Genomic DNA, 17394 nt, shown 5'->3' with positions numbered 1-17394 from the left:
AAAAATGTGCTTTATGTCTAGTTTGGTAGATTTTGAAATTTTTAGAATTTATGTTTAATTTCTTTCTAATATCTTGGTGCTCTCATACTTTTTGCTTTTTGCTCCATCATTTAGAACAGTTGGTGCTAGAGTTATTGGCTTGGAAGGGTTCTCCAAGTGTATAACATAGAGGAACTAGTTTTTAAAGATGTTAGGAGAAAAGTGGGTCAAGAATACTGGTCGGAGAGATGACAGGAAGCCAGAGACTCAGAAGAAACCGGGCAGTTATTGTAGTGATCTTGATCTTGGGGTTTCCATCCTCTTCCTGTCACCACACTGGAGTGTCAAAATTTTTTTCTTTACTTTGGGTTTCAAGCTGTAGGTTTGACTTCTCTCCATATATCTACAGCTGAATTTCTTCTAGCCTATTGAATGTCCCTAAATTACCTCTGTACATAATATGCTCTACACAGTAATCTGCAGCTTTTCTCCAAATCTTTTTCTCCTTCTCTTGTTGTTAGTCTTTTAAACCACCTATCTCCCAGGTGATTAGGTTGGAATATCTCTCCTTACACAATTCAATTCCTATCATGCATCTCCCTGGAGTTCTTACTCAGACAGTAATCACGATTTAAAGGTACATTTAATGAAAAAGAGTTTTTTAAAAATCAAATGTCTTTTATGATGAAAATGATTATTAAAATCACCTGGGACAATGTCTTAAGAAAAATTTCTAACATTGTAGAGGGCACCGAAGAACATTCCGGGAGAAGAAGCACATAGATATGAAACATTAACTCCAAACTAATGGTTATGAAGAGTAAATAAAACTACATAAAAAAGAATGAGGTGGGATATTTTTTTTTTTTTTTTATAATTTTATTTTTTTAATGGGGTGACATCAATAAATCAGGATACATATATTCCAAGATAACAAGTCCAGGTTATCTTGTTGTTCAATTATGTTGCATACCCACCACCCAAAGTCAGATTGTCCTCTGTCACCTTCTATCTTGTTGTCTTTGTGCCCCTCCCCACCCCCTATCCCTCTCCCATTCCCCCCTCCCCCCCCGTAACCACCACACTCTTGTCAATGTCTCTTAGTTTCAGTATTATGTCCCACCTACGTATGGAATAATACAGTTCCTGGTTTTTTCTGATTTACTTATTTCGCTTCGTATCATGTTATCAAGATCCCACCATTTTGCTGTAAATGTTCCAATGTCATCATTTCTTATGGCTGAGTAGTATTCCATAGTGTATATGTGCCACATCTTCTTTATCCAGTCATCTATTGATGGGCTTTTTGGTTGTTTCCATGTCCTGGCCACTGTGAACAATGCTGCAATAAACATGGGGCTGCATGTGTCTTTACGTATCAATGTTTCTGAGTTTTGGGGATATATACCCAGTAGAGGGATTGCTGGGTCATAAGGTAGTTCTATTTGCAGTTTTTTGAGGAACCACCATACTTTCTTCCATAATGGTTGTACTACTTTACATTCCCACCAACAGTGTATGAGGGTTCCTTTTTCTCCACAGCCTCTCCAAAATTTGCTATTACCTGACTTGCTAATAACAGCTAATCGAACAGGTGTGAGGTGGTATCTCATTGCCGTTTTGATTTGCATTTCTCTAATAGCTAAAGAAGATGAGCATCTTTTCATATATCTGTTGGCCATTTGTATTTCTTCCTGGGAGAAGTGTCTATTCATATCCTCTTCCCATTTTTTTATTGGATTGTTTGTTTGTTTGTTGTTGAGTTTTATGAGTTCTTTGTATATTTTGGATATTAGGCCCTTATCTGAGCTGTTGTTTGAAAATATCATTTCCCATTTAGTTGGCTTTCTGTTTATTTTGTTATCAGTTTCTCTTGCTGAGCAAAAACTTCTTAGTCTGATGTAGTCCCATTCATTAATTTTTGCCTTCACTTCTCTTGCCATTGGAGTCAAATTCATAAAATGCTCTTTAAAACCCAGGTCCATGAGTTGAGTACCTATGTCTTCTTCTATGTACTTAATTGTTTCAGGTCTTATGTTTAGATCTTTGATCCATTTTGAGTTAATTTTTGTACAGGGAGAGAGACTGTAGTCCAGTTTCATTCTTTTGCATGTGGCTTTCCAGTTTTCCCAGCACCATTTATTGAAGAGGCTTTCTTTTCTCCATTGTGTGTTGTTGGCCCCTTTATCAAAAATTATTTGACTATATATATGTGGTTTTATTTCTGGACTTTCTATTCTGTTCCATTGGTCTGAGTGTCTATTTTTCTGCCAATACCATGCTGTTTTGATTGTCGTGGCCCTATAATAGAGTTTGAAGTCAGGTATTGTTATGCCCCCAGCTTCATTCTTTTTCTTTAGGATTGCTTTGGCTTTTCGGGGTTTTTTATAGTTCCATATAAATCTGATGATTTTTTGCTCTATTTCTTTAAAAAACGTCATAGGGATTTTGATGGGAATTGCATTAAATTTGTATATTGCTTTGGGTAATATAGCCATCTTGATTATATTTATTCTTCCTAGCCAAGAACAAGGTATATTCTTCCATCTCATTATATCTTTTTCGATTTCCCTTAACAATGGTTTATAGTTTTCATTATATAAGTCCTTTACATTCTTTGTTATGTTTATTCCTAAGTATTTTATTTTTTTTGTTGCAATCGTGAAGGGGATTATTCTTTTGAGTTCCTTCTCAGTTGTTTCATTGTTGGCATATAGAAAGGCTATTGACTTCTGTATGTTAATTTTGTATCCTGCGACCTTACTGTATTGGCTTATTGTTTCTAGTAGTCTTTTTGTGGATTCTTTGGGGTTTTCGATGTATAGGATCATATCATCTGCAAAAAGTGATACCTTTACTTCTTCTTTTCCGATATGGATGCCTTTTATTTCTTTGTCTTGTCTGATTGCTGTGGCGAGAACCTCTAGTACCACATTAAATAAGAGTGGAGAGAGTGGACAACCCTGTCTTGTTCCTGATTTAAGGGGGAAAGCCTTCAGTTTAGTGCCATTTAATATGATGTTAGCTGATGGTTTATCATATATGGCCTTTATCATGTTGAGATATTTTCCTTCTATACCCATTTTGTTGAGAGTCTTAAACATAAAATTGTGTTGTATTTTATCGAAAGCCTTTTCTGCATCTATTGATAAGATCATGTGTTTTTTGTTCTTTGTTTTGTTGATATGGTATATTACATTAACCGTTTTACGTATGTTGAACCATCCTTGAGATTCTGGGATGAATCCCACTTGATCATGATGTATTATTTTTTTAATATGTTGTTGTATTCGATTTGCTAGTATTTTGTTTAGTATTTTAGCATCTGTATTCATTAGAGATATTGGTCTGTAGTTTTCTTTTTTTGTGCCATCCTTGCCTGGTTTTGGGATGAGGGTTATGTTGGCCTCATAAAATGTGTTTGGAAGTATTGCTTCTTCTTCAATTTTTTGGAAGACTTTGAGTAGAATAGGAACCAAGTCTTCTTTGAATGTTTAATAAAATTCGCTGGTATAGCCATCAGGGCCTGGACTTTTATTTTTGGGGAGGTTTTTAATGGTTTTTTCTATTTCTTCTCTACTGATAGGTCTGTTTAGGCTTTCTGCTTCTTCTTGACTCAGTCTAGGAAGGTTGTATTTTTCTAGGAATTTATCCATTTCTTCTAGGTTGTTGAATTTAGTGGCATAAAGTTTTTCATAGTATTCTACAATAATTCTTTGTATATCTACAGTGTCCGTGGTGATTTCTCCTCTTTCATTTTGGATTTTGTTTATATGAGTTCTTTCTCTTTTTTCCTTGGTAAGTCTTGCCAAGGGTTTGTCAATTTTGTTGATCTTTTCAAAGAACCAGCTCCTTGTTCTATTAATTTTTTCTATAGTTTTTCTGTTCTCGAATTCATTTATTTCTGCTCTGATTTTTATTATTTCCTTTCTTCGGCTGGTTTTGGGTTGTCTTTGTTCTTCTTTTTCTAGTTCCTTAAGGTGTGAAGTTAAGTGGTTCACTTGGGCTCTCTCTTGTTTGTTCATATATGCCTGAAGCGATATGAACTTCCCTCTTATCACTGCTTTTGCTGCATCCCATAGATTCTGATATGTTGTATTGTCATTTTCATTAGTCTGTATATATCTTTTGATCTCTGCACTTATTTCTTCTTTGACCCATTCATTTTTTAAAAGTATGTTGTTTAGTTTCCACATTTTTGTGGGATTTTTTTCCTCTTTTTTGCAGTTGAATTCTAGTTTCAAGGCTTTATGATCAGAAAATATGCTTGGTACAACTTCAATTTTTCTGAATTTGCTGATGTTGTTTTTGTGGCCCAACATATGGTCAATTCTTGAGAATGATCCATGTACACTGGAGAAAAATGTATACTCAGTCACTTTGGGATGAAATGTCCTGTAGATGTCTATCATATCCAGGTGCTCTAGTGTTTTGTTTAAGGCCACTATGTCTTTGTTGATTCTCTGTTTGGATGACCGATCTAGAGCCGTCAGCGGTGTATTGAGGTCTCCAAGTATGATTGTATTTTTGTCAGTTTTTGTTTTAAGATCAATAAGTAGCTGTCTTATATATTTTGGTGCTCCTTGGTTTGGTGCATATATATTAAGAATTGTTATGTCTTCTTGATTCAGTGTCCCCTTAGCCATTATGAAATGGCCATTTTTGTCTCTGAGTACTTTTCCTGTCTTGTAGTCAGCATTATCCGATATGAGTATTGCTACACCTGCTTTTTTTTGGATGTTATTTGCTTGGAGTATTGTTTTCCAGCCTTTCACTTTAAATTTGTTTTTATCCTTGTTACTTAGATGAGTTTCCTGTAGGCAGCATACAGTTGGATTTTCTTTTTTAATCCATTCTGCTACTCTGTGCCTTTTTATTGGTGAGTTTAATCCGTTTACATTTAGTGTAATTATTGATACTTGTGAGTTCCCTATTGCCATTTTATATCTTGCTTTCTGTTAGTTTCGTGTCTTGTTTGATCCTTCTCTTTCGTTTTTCTATCTTTTGTTTTTATTTGGTTGTATTCCATACATCTTTCCTCTGTTGCTATCTTTTTTATCTCATGTGCTTCTGTGGTGGTTTTTTCAATGGTGGTTACCTTTGAGTAATGAAAAGGGTCCCTACCCTGTTCATTGTAGCGAACTATTTTGTGAGTACTTTTGCACTCCATCGTCCTTTGCTACTGTTAATCTCCGTCTTCTCCCCCTCTTTCTTTTTGTTGTTGTCACAGTTTAAATTTGGTTTTATTGTGTTCTTCTTGGAGCTTTTACTTGTGGCTCTGTTTTTTTTTTGTTCTTTGTATCTGATTGGAGAACCCCCTTTAGTATTTCCTGGAGTGGGGGTTTTCTCATGATAAATTCCCTCATCTTTTCTGTATCTGTGAATGTTTTTATTTCTCCTTCGTATTTGAAGGATAGCTTTGATGGGTATAGTATTCGTGGCTGAAAGTTCCTCTCTTTCAGGACTTTAAATATTGGGGTCCACTCTCTTCTAGCTTGTAGAGTTTCTGCTGAGAAATCTGATGATAATCTAATGAGCCTTCCTTTATATGTTGTATTCTTCTTTTCCCTGGCTGCCTTGAGAATTTTTTCTTTGCTGTTGGTTTGTGTCAATTTCATTATGATATGCCTTGGAGTAGGTTTGTTGGGGTTAAGAAAACTTGGAGTTCTGTTTGTTTCTTGAACTTGAGGCTTTAGTTCTTTCCACAGGCTTGGGAAGTTCTCATCTATTATTTGTTTGAGTATGTTCTCCATTCCATTTTCTCTCTCTTCTCCCTCTGATATACCTATTATTCTTATGTTATTCTTTTTGATGGAGTCAGATAATTCTTGTAGGGCTATCTCATTTTTTTTAATTTTTGAGTCTCTTTCTTCTTCTCTCTGTTGTGCCTCAAGTTGCTTGTCTTCTATTTCACTAATCCTCTCTTCTATCTGACCTGTTCTATTAGCTAAGCTTGTTACTTCGTTTTTCAGCTCGTGAATTGAGTTTTTCATCTCTGTTTGATTTGTTTTTATAGTTTCAATTTCCTTGGACATATATTCTTTGTGTTCATTGAGTTGTTTTCTGAGCTCCCTATATTGCCTTTCTGTGTTTTCTTGTATATCTCGGAGGATTTTTAGGATTTCTATCTTGAATTCTCTGTCATTTAGCTCCAAGGTTTCCAATATATTAAATTTTTTCTCCATAGATTTTTCCTCATCTAGCTGTGTTACTTCTCTTTCTTTTGTATCCATGATATTCGATTTTCTCTTCCTTAATGGCATCTGAGGGTGGTTTTGTTGATATTATTAATGAGATTTAATAAAGAATAAAAAGTTAAAAAAATAAAAAAAATAACAAATCGAAGAGTTGTTTTTTTTAAAAAAATTAATAAAGAAATAAAGAAAAATAAAATAAAATAAAAATTTTTTAAAAAAAGAAATTATTCCCCCCCTCCTTTTTTCCTCTCCTCTCCTCTCCCCTCTTTCTTGAGAAAATCTTGTGGTGGACTGTGAGTTATAACAAACAATGCCTGTGATGGAGGGCCTGAATTGGGGAAAAGTAATAAAGGGGCAAAAAAGAAAAAAAGAAAAAAAAAAAAAAAAGAAAAAAAAGAAAAAAAAAAGAGCGTATGGACCCACAAAAAGCAAATAAGGAAAAAATTTGGGTCAAGAATAAAATGATTTGCTTTTAGGTGTTGGTTGTCTAAGAGTTATGATGAGAGGAATAAGAGGAAAACGGAAAAATGGGGGACAAATTAAAAACTTACTATTGTATTTAGTGGAACAAGAACTAGATAATATGGAGAGCAAGGGATGGGAGCACTGCTAGTGAGTTAAAAAGGTGAAGTAAAAACCCCCCAAAATGCCACAAACATAGGTTTGAGTCCCAGATAAGATAATTTGTTTGTTATTGAGGTTTGAATGAGAGGAGATGTAAAGGAGAAAGGAAGAAACTAATATAGAGGGAGAAAAGAAAGAGAGAGAGAGAAAAAAAAGAGGGAACCACTAAAAGAAGAAAAAAGAAAGGAGAGAGAGAGAGAGTTAAGGGTTTTGGAGTGCAACCCTCATAGAGAGAAAGGAAGAGAAGAGAAAATATAATGGGAGATGTAACAATTATGGGTAGTGTAGTTCAAGGAGAGGAGAGAGTAAGACCAGTAGAGAGTTAATCGGCCAAATTGGAGGAAGAAAAAAAAGTATCAAGAATGAAGATAAGAGAAACAAACGAACAAATATAATAAAATGTGATAGGTTATAAAGTCTGCAGATTATTCTTGATTTTGAGAGGTTATCTTCTTGCTTTTTCTTTTCTCTCCCTCTTCCTGGTCGGTGACTCTGTACCCCGGGTTCTGCCCCTTTGGCACGCTCAGGTAGAGGCTTGCAGTTGATAAGTCTCTATGGCGATGTCATGCATTGTGCTTTAGTCTCGTGGGAGTCGAGGCTCATTAGCATTTATAGGCTCCGACAGTGAGAGAGTCCGTGTTTCTGGAGCCTTTCTCCTAGTCTTTCCTTCCTCAATTAGTAGCCTGATAATCCAGCTATGGGGTTGCTGCTGCCTCTGCCTGGATAGTAAGAGGCTCAAAGAGCTGGCAACTCCCCACTCTATTTCCACTCAGCACAGGGCTCTGGGTAAGGCTCAGTCAGTCAGAGCTGCTAGCATAATCAGGCGGGCTTTCTGCCCACTCAAAGACCACTGGCTCTGCCACTCTGTCCGGTAACACAAGCGGGCGCCCACTTCTCGGGGGCGCTTGGAGGAAACTCTCACTCGCTGTCTGCGACCAGGATATCCAGCCAGCAGTCTCACGCTCTGAGTGAAACCCCCAACCGCAGGGAAAAGTTGCAGCATTGGAATTGAGTCTCGCTCCGTCCCCATGCGCGGCTTTTGCAAGGCGCTGGGGCGGCTCGAGATTCCGCTTTGGCCCACACAAAGGCCTCTGACTCTGCCCCTCTCTGCGATAACACGGGCGCGCACTGCGGAGGCACTCGGAGGAATCGCTCACTCCTTATCTGCGCGCGCACACCAGGATATGAGGCCGGCCGCGGTTCCCTCTGAGTGAAACCCTCACCAGCACGGAAAATCTCCACCGTTGGTAGTAGTTCTCACTCCCTCCCGTGCGTGGCTTTCCCAGGGCGCTGGGGCTGCCCAGAGACTCTGTCCTCAGCCCACAGAAAGGCCTCTGACCCTGCCTCTCCGTGGGGCAACACGGGCACCCACTCTCGGGGCCTAGGAAGAAATTCTCGCCCACTAACTGCGCACCGACCAGGAGACCGGGTAAAATGGCCGCTCCGCTTGTCTTTCTTTGTTTGGGTTTGGCGCGAGTGTTAGCTTGTATTGCCCGGGTTGCCACAGGATCAGATTTTCCTCGGCTTGGATCTGTGTGCCACAGCCTGGTTCGGCCGTTTGTGCCGCGGCGGCCTGGATCTATTCACCCCCTTTGCCCGCCTCAGTTTCTATATTCACAGTTACCAGAGAAAGCCGCCCTGTTTAGGTTAGTGAGGAAGGAGGAGCATTTCTTACTCCCTATTTCCTTCGGGGTTTGGTTATATATTTAGCCAATTTTTCACTCAATCATACCTTTGGGTGTATTGCGAAGCATCTGGAAGCTCCAAGTATAGGTTTTTCTGTTTCTGGTTGAAGATCTTGTTGAGTTTTGGGGGAGATTTATCGGTATCGCTTCCTACCCCGCCATTACTCTGACGTCATCTCCCCGAGGTGGGATATTTTTAACTATCATGCCAATGACCTAGGTATCGTGTCTGTGTGGACTACATAGAGGTGTGGAAAAGGAGATGTTGAAGCTTAAAAATGTTGTTGTTGTTGTTGTTGAGAAAGATTGACTCTGAGCAATTACATTCCTTGAAGGAATAGGCAGTTTTATATCTCTAGAAAATTTCTAGAGAGTGTATTCTCTCTGCAATAAATTGACACTGTATATGGGTTAAAGACATTGATTTTGGATGCTAACAAGGTGGATTTGAACTCTAGTTCTGCCTCTTACTGCCTCTGTGACCTTGGTCAATTTACTTATCTTCTCTAATATACTAGTCTTCTCTAAGCCTTCTCATCTTTATTAGTAACCTGGCAATTATAATACTACCTACATTAACAAATTTTTTGAGAATTCCATTAGATAATAAATTTAAAATGATTAACATGGTGACTTGGTAGTAGTAAATGTACAATAAATATCATCTACTTTTATTAAACTCAAATTTAGTTAAAAGAGGATAGTGATAATTAATATAATACTTAAATACTTTATTGTAGGCTATCAGTGTTAAGCAGCAACTCAGGTATAAAACAAAACACTTATATGTTTTATTATTTTTTCTGTAACCTATTTTGCTAAAGATCTCCATTCTGTGGTGGTTAAAAAAACAACAACTTAGTGATACAGGATCTTTCTCTATGTTCTCAGACACCTGTATATATTCTGAAGATGCTTATATATATTGTTGTATCTGCATGGGGCATGGTATCTTGTTCTTCATTCAATGTTGTTATAGACTCTGCTAAGAACCTTCACAGTCCCCTCCCCCGAACCCCCACCTTTTACTCCGGGGCTCTCAATAAAAATAGTATTTTTGTGTATATAGCTTGAAAATCCTGCTCCATTTTCATATGTTTGTAAGTAATTCTCTCTTTTTCAAAATTTGTTGATTTTCGAGAGAGAGAGGGAATGAGAGAAAGACAGAAACATTGATCAGTTCCTATATGTGTCCTGTCCAGAGTTTGAACCTACAACCTTTGCACATCAGGATAATGCTCTAACCAACCAAAAAATGCTATTATTTTTATTCCATAACAGAAATTGGGGAAACTGTTCAAATATATCACACAGCCATCTCTGGTGTCTTTGTCCCTCTGGGATATTGACAGGAAGCAGGGGTACCCAATTTTCTCCTAACTCCTCATAAAACTAGGAACCTCAGTTATCCCTTTTCACACTAGGACTTTGCAGGGTGGGGGGGCTCTCAGTAGTAGGTGGATCTCAGGCTCTTTTCTTAGCCATAGTCACTTCAATGATCTCTTCATTCCCTTTCAACTCTCCACCATACCCCAACATGGGCATCTTTTCTGGTATTTGTAGTATTACTTGTCCTTTTTCTATTTTTCTATATATCTGTACTCAAAAGCCAAAATTGACTCTTTTATTTATCTATTCTTTTGCTTTGTTTCTTGTATTAGTGGGCATGCAAATTTATGACTAACTGAAGTGCAAGGTATACAACAAAGAAAATGATGCATAAATTATGGAAAGTAAGCTTTTTAAGGTTGTAAAAACTTTAACAGATTTCTGTTAATATAGAGTACAGAGAGGCTCCTAGGTAAATGCTATTAGCCATGGTTCATATTTTGGACTTATTTCTGCATAGCCATAATATGGATTTTATTAAAGTTTTTAAGGGTTATATAGAGTTTATCTTATTAAGAGGATGAGTTAATTTCTTAATTTTCAGTGGGATTCTAATTGAGTCCTTTGTTTGAATTTTTATCCCATAACTGTTAGGAATAATTAGGAAATGGTGCAAAGTGGAACCTTGAAAAATGGTTAGAATGATGCTCTCTACAAAAGACTAAAATAAATTCACTTTTGGAATATAAAGGAAGAAGTCTCTGGAAGAGTAAGTTATAAATTTGCTTTTCCAGAGTACTTTGAATGAAAGACACTGAGAAAATCTAGATTAAAATATACCAGGAAAAAATCTAGGTTATCTATGATAAGAGAAACTTTGGTTTAAAAGTCTTCTGTAGGCTTTGGCTGGCTAGGCAGTTGGATAGATCGTTGTCCTGAAATGACAAGGTTGAGGGGGATTAATCTCTGGTGAGGGCACACATGGGAGGCAACCAGTAAATGAGCAACTGAGTATAACAACAAATGAATGTTCCCCTTACCCCTCTTCTCTCTCTCCCTTCCTCTCTCTGTCTCTCTAAAAAAGTTAATAAAAATAAATTAAAAAAAATAAGCCCTAGCCAGATAGCTCAGTTGGCTGGAGCATCATCCAGAAGCTTAGAGGTTGCTGGTTTGATCCCTGGTCAGGGCACATACAGGAACAGCTTGGTGTTCCTGTTTCTCTGTCTCTTTCTCCTGGTGTCTCTAAAGGAAGGGGGGGGGGCTTCTGTGAGGTCTATTCCTCTGAAATTTCAAGGAATCTACCATGAACAAATAAACTAAACAGAATCACACTGATCAATTACTCTTAGTCCTACAAAATTTGTTTTCCATCCTCTAATATTTCTATACAATACACTCAGATGCAATCACTCACAGATGGCAAAAACAAACAATTAAAGATTCCTTTTTTACAGTTCAGGGGTTACAGCCTCTTATATTTATTTGTTCTTGTCTAAGAGTCAGGTCTTAAAATGAAGAATGATTGTTTTCTAAATTGTTATTGCACTTGTTAATGTCTAGATGTTGTCTTTGTCAAAGTATAGAAATATTTCCTGGCTCATAAGAATTTACTTTATAGAGGTTCATATGGAATCTTTCACATGGAAAAGAATCAGAAGATCCTTTTAAAGACTAGAAAGTTAATTAAGCAGATTAGGTTAAAATTTGAAGAAGTGTCAGAAGCGCTACTAGATGATTTACATTTGAAGTAGGTTTTTTCTCTTCAATCAGAAGAGCTACTGGCTGAAATAAGGTGAAAGTTAGAAGGAGTAAGTAGCAAAGAGGAATAATCTTGTAGCACTCTACATAATGATTCAGTAATGTAGGTGACAGTACAGACACTGGAAGACAAATGAGAGTACTTTAGGGGAGTCAAAAACAAACAGTGACAACACTTCTTCCCCTTTTAGTTTGTTTCTGTACAGGAGCTTAGAAACTATGAGAGCTAGAGGTTTGCTGGGAACAGGAAGCTGTAATACGTTTCCTCTTCAGAGGTTCACAACTAATTTTGCTGTTTTTATCATTGAATCATTGTTTGACTGATATGACTGTCCCATAAACTGATTACTTTAAAAACAGCTAAAGCTTAAGTAAAGTTTAAGTAAAACACTATAATTGTTCCACTTTTTGAATCTACTACAAAGCATGGTAATACAAAAGAGGCAATGTGATAAAATAAAAAGGTCATTTGATTTTGCAGCAGCATGGTATTTAAAATCAAGTTTTATTAATTAGTTATTGGTGGCATGATTTTGATATATTATTATTATTATTATAACTTTTTGACAGAGACAGAGAGAGAGACAAATAGGGACAGAGAGGAAGAAAGAGAGATGAGAAGCATCAATTCTTCATTATGGCACTATAAGGCCAGTGACCACTGCCATTATGGCCATGCATGTTCTCATTGAATTCAGACAGATGGTAAAGGAACAGTGGAGCCAAAAAATGGTAGACCATTCCTTTATTAAAATCTTGCACTGGCCGATGAACAAACAGGCAGGGACAACACTTCCCTTTCATTCAGGGCTCCCAAAGCCCTGAAGCATTCTCCAGTTCCACAACCAAGAGAATTTTCTCTGGTTCCTCCTAGAATCAAAGGACCCACCAGTCTCAGAAGAGCTTGCAAAGCCCCTCAGCTCTGGTTCCCCATCTGCACTCCTTCTCTTTCTCTGCAAAACTGGCTTCTTCCTCAGCACTCTGCATCCTCTGCACTCTCCCTGCAAAACTGGCTGGGCCCACAAAGACCCCTCTCTTCCAGCAAACATTAGCAAAACAATGGCCCTTCCTAAGCAGGAATGCAATCCTCAATTTGCAATCAACTGCCCTGCTCTGAGGGAAAGCACACTTGTGGCTGCCTAGTGCCATTTTTTAACAATGAAAGTGAACAAAGTCAAAATATACAAATTTTACAAACTTACTTACCCAACAGGCACCTTAGTTGTTCATTAATTGCTTTCTCATATACACCTTGACTGGGGACTACTACGGAGTAAGTGACCCCTTGCTCAAGCCAGTGACCTTGTGCTCAAGCCAACTACATTGGGTTTCAAGACAGTGATCTTTGGGCTCAAGCTGGTGAGTCTGTGCTCAAGCTGGATGAGTCTACACTCAAGCCAGCGACCTTAGGGTTTTGAACCTAACGCTCTATGTTCCAGTCTAACGCTCTATCCACTGTGCCACTGCCTAGTCAGGCTATTAACATATCATCTCTCAGTTTCAAATTCATCATGTATAAATTTAGGATATGTTTCTCTTAGGATTGTTGTGAATAATAAAAATATAACATACATAAAATACTTAGCAGAATATAGGGATTCAATAGATATACATTGAGACAGTGTAAAATGATTTCAAGTTAAAAGGTAACCTTCCATTTCTAGCTAGTAAGCTACTAAATGTTTTTTTATCATGAAATTTACTAGTTGGTAAATGTAAAATTTGATTGAATGATATACTTTGTCTAGAAATAAGGATTATAATTTTAGTTTTTTGAATTTCATGACCATTTTTTTCATAGTTGCATAGAAAAAAATTATTGAATTTTATGATTCAATTCATGAACTTGCTAAAAGTAAGTATTTGAAATTATCTAAACACACAATTTGTGTTAAAATGTAAATACATGTGCTTGAGTACCTTGGTACAAACAATTTTCAGTAATTTTGAATAAACTCTTCAATTGAGTATACCATATTTAAATACATTATAAATTTTTAAATTCTTTTCAGGAAAAAAATTCTTCAAACAATGCTAAGTATTTGAGAGTATGCTTTCAGAGTCTTAAAATAGTTTTTCAGTTTATCCAGGAAGCAAAATATATATGGTAATGCAAAGAGGCAATGTGATAAAATCAAAAGATTATATATATATATAAGTAGGGGAATAATGAGAGAAATCAGTTATCATTATTAGCCATCTTCTTGTGGAGGTCCTTAAAAGCCAAACAGTGGAGTTATGCTAATAGGAAAATCAATATTTTAAGCTGTGCTATAAAAACCTGTACTGTAGCCAAGGATCCTGGAATCGCCCTCCTCCTCAGCAGTAGGATCCTGAATTCAGTCTCTTACCATTTCTGCTTTAATCTGATGCTCCAAAAGCACATTCGGTTTTAGGATTTCTGAACAAGGCACACTATTTTTCATCCAGGTATTTTCTCTGTGCTTTCATTTTATGTTTCTTTCTCTGCTCTCTCTCTCCCCATTACTTCCTCTGTATAATCTCCTCTTATCCTTGTAAACCTCATGAACTCCTATTCATTCCCAAATACCAAGCCACAATCTCTACTTCTGAAAAAAATCTGCTTTGTCTATTGTGATCACATGAGATGTCAAACAAAATTGTTTGTTACAACAGACAAACTCTTTTGAGAGTGAAAAAGAACACAGTAATGATGTGCCACTGTATCTCAGCATAGATGCAATTTACTATTTCACATCAGATAAAAGTGTGCTGGGAAAACAGGTACAACCCTGAGTGCTGCCATCTAACACAGATGCATGGTCATCCTACTCAAAACAAATTAGGTCCTTTTATAGAAAAAATTCTGCTTTCCTACTCTAATGTGGACAGAACTCCAGTTGAGTTATTCTAGATCTCTTTCGTTTCTTTCCCTGACTCATTCCACCCCAGGAATGTAAGAAATTTCTTGATTGGGACAATTTTGAAAAAAATGAGCTTGGTTTGTGAGGTCCACTTTTTCCTTCCTTCTCTGCAATTTAGCTTGTCAGCTGCTAGCGAACTTGTAATCATTACTGCTCTGGGCTATGTTCGAAAGCAGAGTGTTAAAGTCCTCTTCTTAGAGGTAACAACAGCTTTTATGACTGAGTATTCTGTTTAAATGGAGGAATCAGTTAGCAAGCCCAACACAGCCACACATTTTTATCAGTACCAAAGGGGATATTTTCTCACTTCCATTTATGTTCTTCCTTGTTGTATTTCTTAATTAGCTCAAGAGACAGGTAGAGAAGTGCTATATTTATCCTCTGGGATCCTATCAGTTACCCATTCTTTATGCTTTCATATTACTCAAAATAGCTCTATCATTACTTCTAGCTATTTCATTACACCTGAATTATTTTTGGTGATTTCATAATTATCTGATTATATATGTTCCTTAAGGATAGCAAAAATATATATTCATTTTCCTATTCATGGTGACTGACATACTAAAGACAGATTCTTAAGAAAATATTATTAGACTAAACAAATGTCTGAGTCCTCTGTGTACACTCATCCTTTATATGTCATAAATTTATGTTATGTAGGACCAAGATATCAAGTTTCCATATATGGAAAATATCTGACATTAGTAGACTAACTGTAAGTCACTTTACATATAATCTGTTATTTATGTAACAATACTATAAGATTGCTGTAATTGTTCTTTTTCTATGAATAAAGAATGTAGTTTAAAAACTTGTATGAACCCCCTAGTATTATACAGCTGATAAATACTGTGGCAAAAATTCAGATGAGGGCATCTGCCTCTAAAAGGAGGATTTTTTCCTATGCCACCTTACTATCTCATTGACTTTTTTCCAGTACAGGTATAATAATTCTCATTAGAGTTTTGCATACAAATCAATATAGCATTGTAAAGCTGGTAGCCATGGCCATGCAGGTTCTCATTGGATTTAGGCAGATGGTAAAGGAACTGTGGAGCTAAAAAATGGTGTGCCATCCCGTTTATTAGATTCTTGTAATGGTGGATGAGCAAACAGGCAGGGAGAATGACTTCCCTTTCTCTCTTCGGACTCTTCAGCAAAACAGACTAGGGGAAAAGTCCCTTTCTCTGGTAAACAATAGCAAGCGATGCCCCTTCCTAAACAGCCAGTCAATCCACAATTTGCAATCTACCACCCTGAGGGCAGGCACCCAACCTTACATGAATTGTACAATACATGGCACTGCCCCATGCTCATGTACCAATCAGGCAAAGTTCATGCGAGCAAGCTTAACACACTTGTTACACAGTTGTTTGCCCAGAAAACATACCCCATTCATTTCTAAGGAGAACATTTTTACTTGATGGATGGAAAGAATGAGTCACGTGGGAGGTTCAGTGCCTCATTATTTCCAGAAGAGCATTCTGGAATGAGAAATCAGAGCCACAAATCACACTGGAGAATTTCTGATATATATATATATAACTGAGACAGAGAGTCAGAGAGAGGGATAGATAGGGACAGACAGGAACAGAGAGAGATGAGAAGCATCAATCATCAGTTTTTCATTGCGACACCTTAGTTCATTGATTGCTCTCTCACATGTGCCTTGACTGCGGGCCTTCAGCAGACTGAGCAACCCCAAGTTGGTGAGCTTTTGCTCAAACCAGATGAGCCCGTACTCAAGCTGGCAACCTTGAGGTCTCGAACCTGGGTCCTCTGCATCCCAGTCTGACGCTCCATCCATTGTGCCACTGCCTGGTCAGGCGAATTTCTGATATTTAAACATGTGGAATGCGTCATTTCCAGATTTTCTGCTTTAAAAAGGTACAGTGTGAAGTGATGATGCCAGATCATCTCCAGAGAGTAGCTATGAGTCAACCTGATTAAATTTAAGGAGTCCATCATATTTTAATTTGACGTGAAACAGTAGAATGCTTCCATGCCTAGATTCAACCTCACATCATTGTATCTTTGCCACACATGATTTCTTCCCTATGTCATCATTGTTTAATGCCCCCTTTTTGCAAACATGTAAATATGACTTTATTGATTGATTTTTTTGTGAGAGAGAGGAGTGAGAGAGAGAGACAGAGAAGGGGGAGGAGCAGGAAGCATCAACTCCCATATGTGCCTTGACCAGGCAAGCCCAGGGTTTCGAACTGGCGACCTCAGTGTTCCAGGTCGACGCTTTATCCCACTGCACCACCACAGGTCAGGCCTGTAAATATGACTTTATATGATCAATTCAATTCATCATATTTGTGGATTTCCTTATACAGTGATACCTTGAGATACAAGTTTAATTCATTCTGTAACCAAGCTCATAAGTCAGTCAACTCACATACCAAACAAATTTCTCCCATTTAAAATAACTGAAATAGATTTCATTCGTTCCAGCCCTGTGAACATCCCCAAACCATCCTAAATTATGAAAATTGACATTTTTAATTAAGAAACACACATGTATACTTTACCAATGCATAACAAAATATACAAAATAAAAGAAAAAAGTGTTATTTAGTACTGTATTCTTATCTTGGAGACAGACCGAGTGAGGCTAACAGAGGTGAATGTTGGAGGAGGAGGGAGGGAGGGAGGAAGGGATGCAGGCACTGTAGAAAAAACTGCACTTTCTTAACCACTAAATGTAAACTAAACTGCATTTTCTTTACTTTAAATAAAACTAAACTGCACTTTTTTTACTTAAAATGAAACCACAAAAACTTAATTGTAAAAAAAATGCACTTTCTTAACTTTAAACTTAACCTAAGCTTAACATTACGTATTTTTCATTTAATCATCACCTGTTTTTGCCTTTTTGGCTGCACTTTTGGCACTTTCACTTGCAGGACTTTTGAATAAAAATCTATC

The sequence above is a fragment of the Saccopteryx bilineata genome, chromosome 1 (assembly GCF_036850765.1).
Source record: "Saccopteryx bilineata isolate mSacBil1 chromosome 1, mSacBil1_pri_phased_curated, whole genome shotgun sequence".
Classification (NCBI taxonomy): domain Eukaryota; kingdom Metazoa; phylum Chordata; class Mammalia; order Chiroptera; family Emballonuridae; genus Saccopteryx; species Saccopteryx bilineata.
This window is presented reverse-complemented; position numbering follows the sequence as displayed.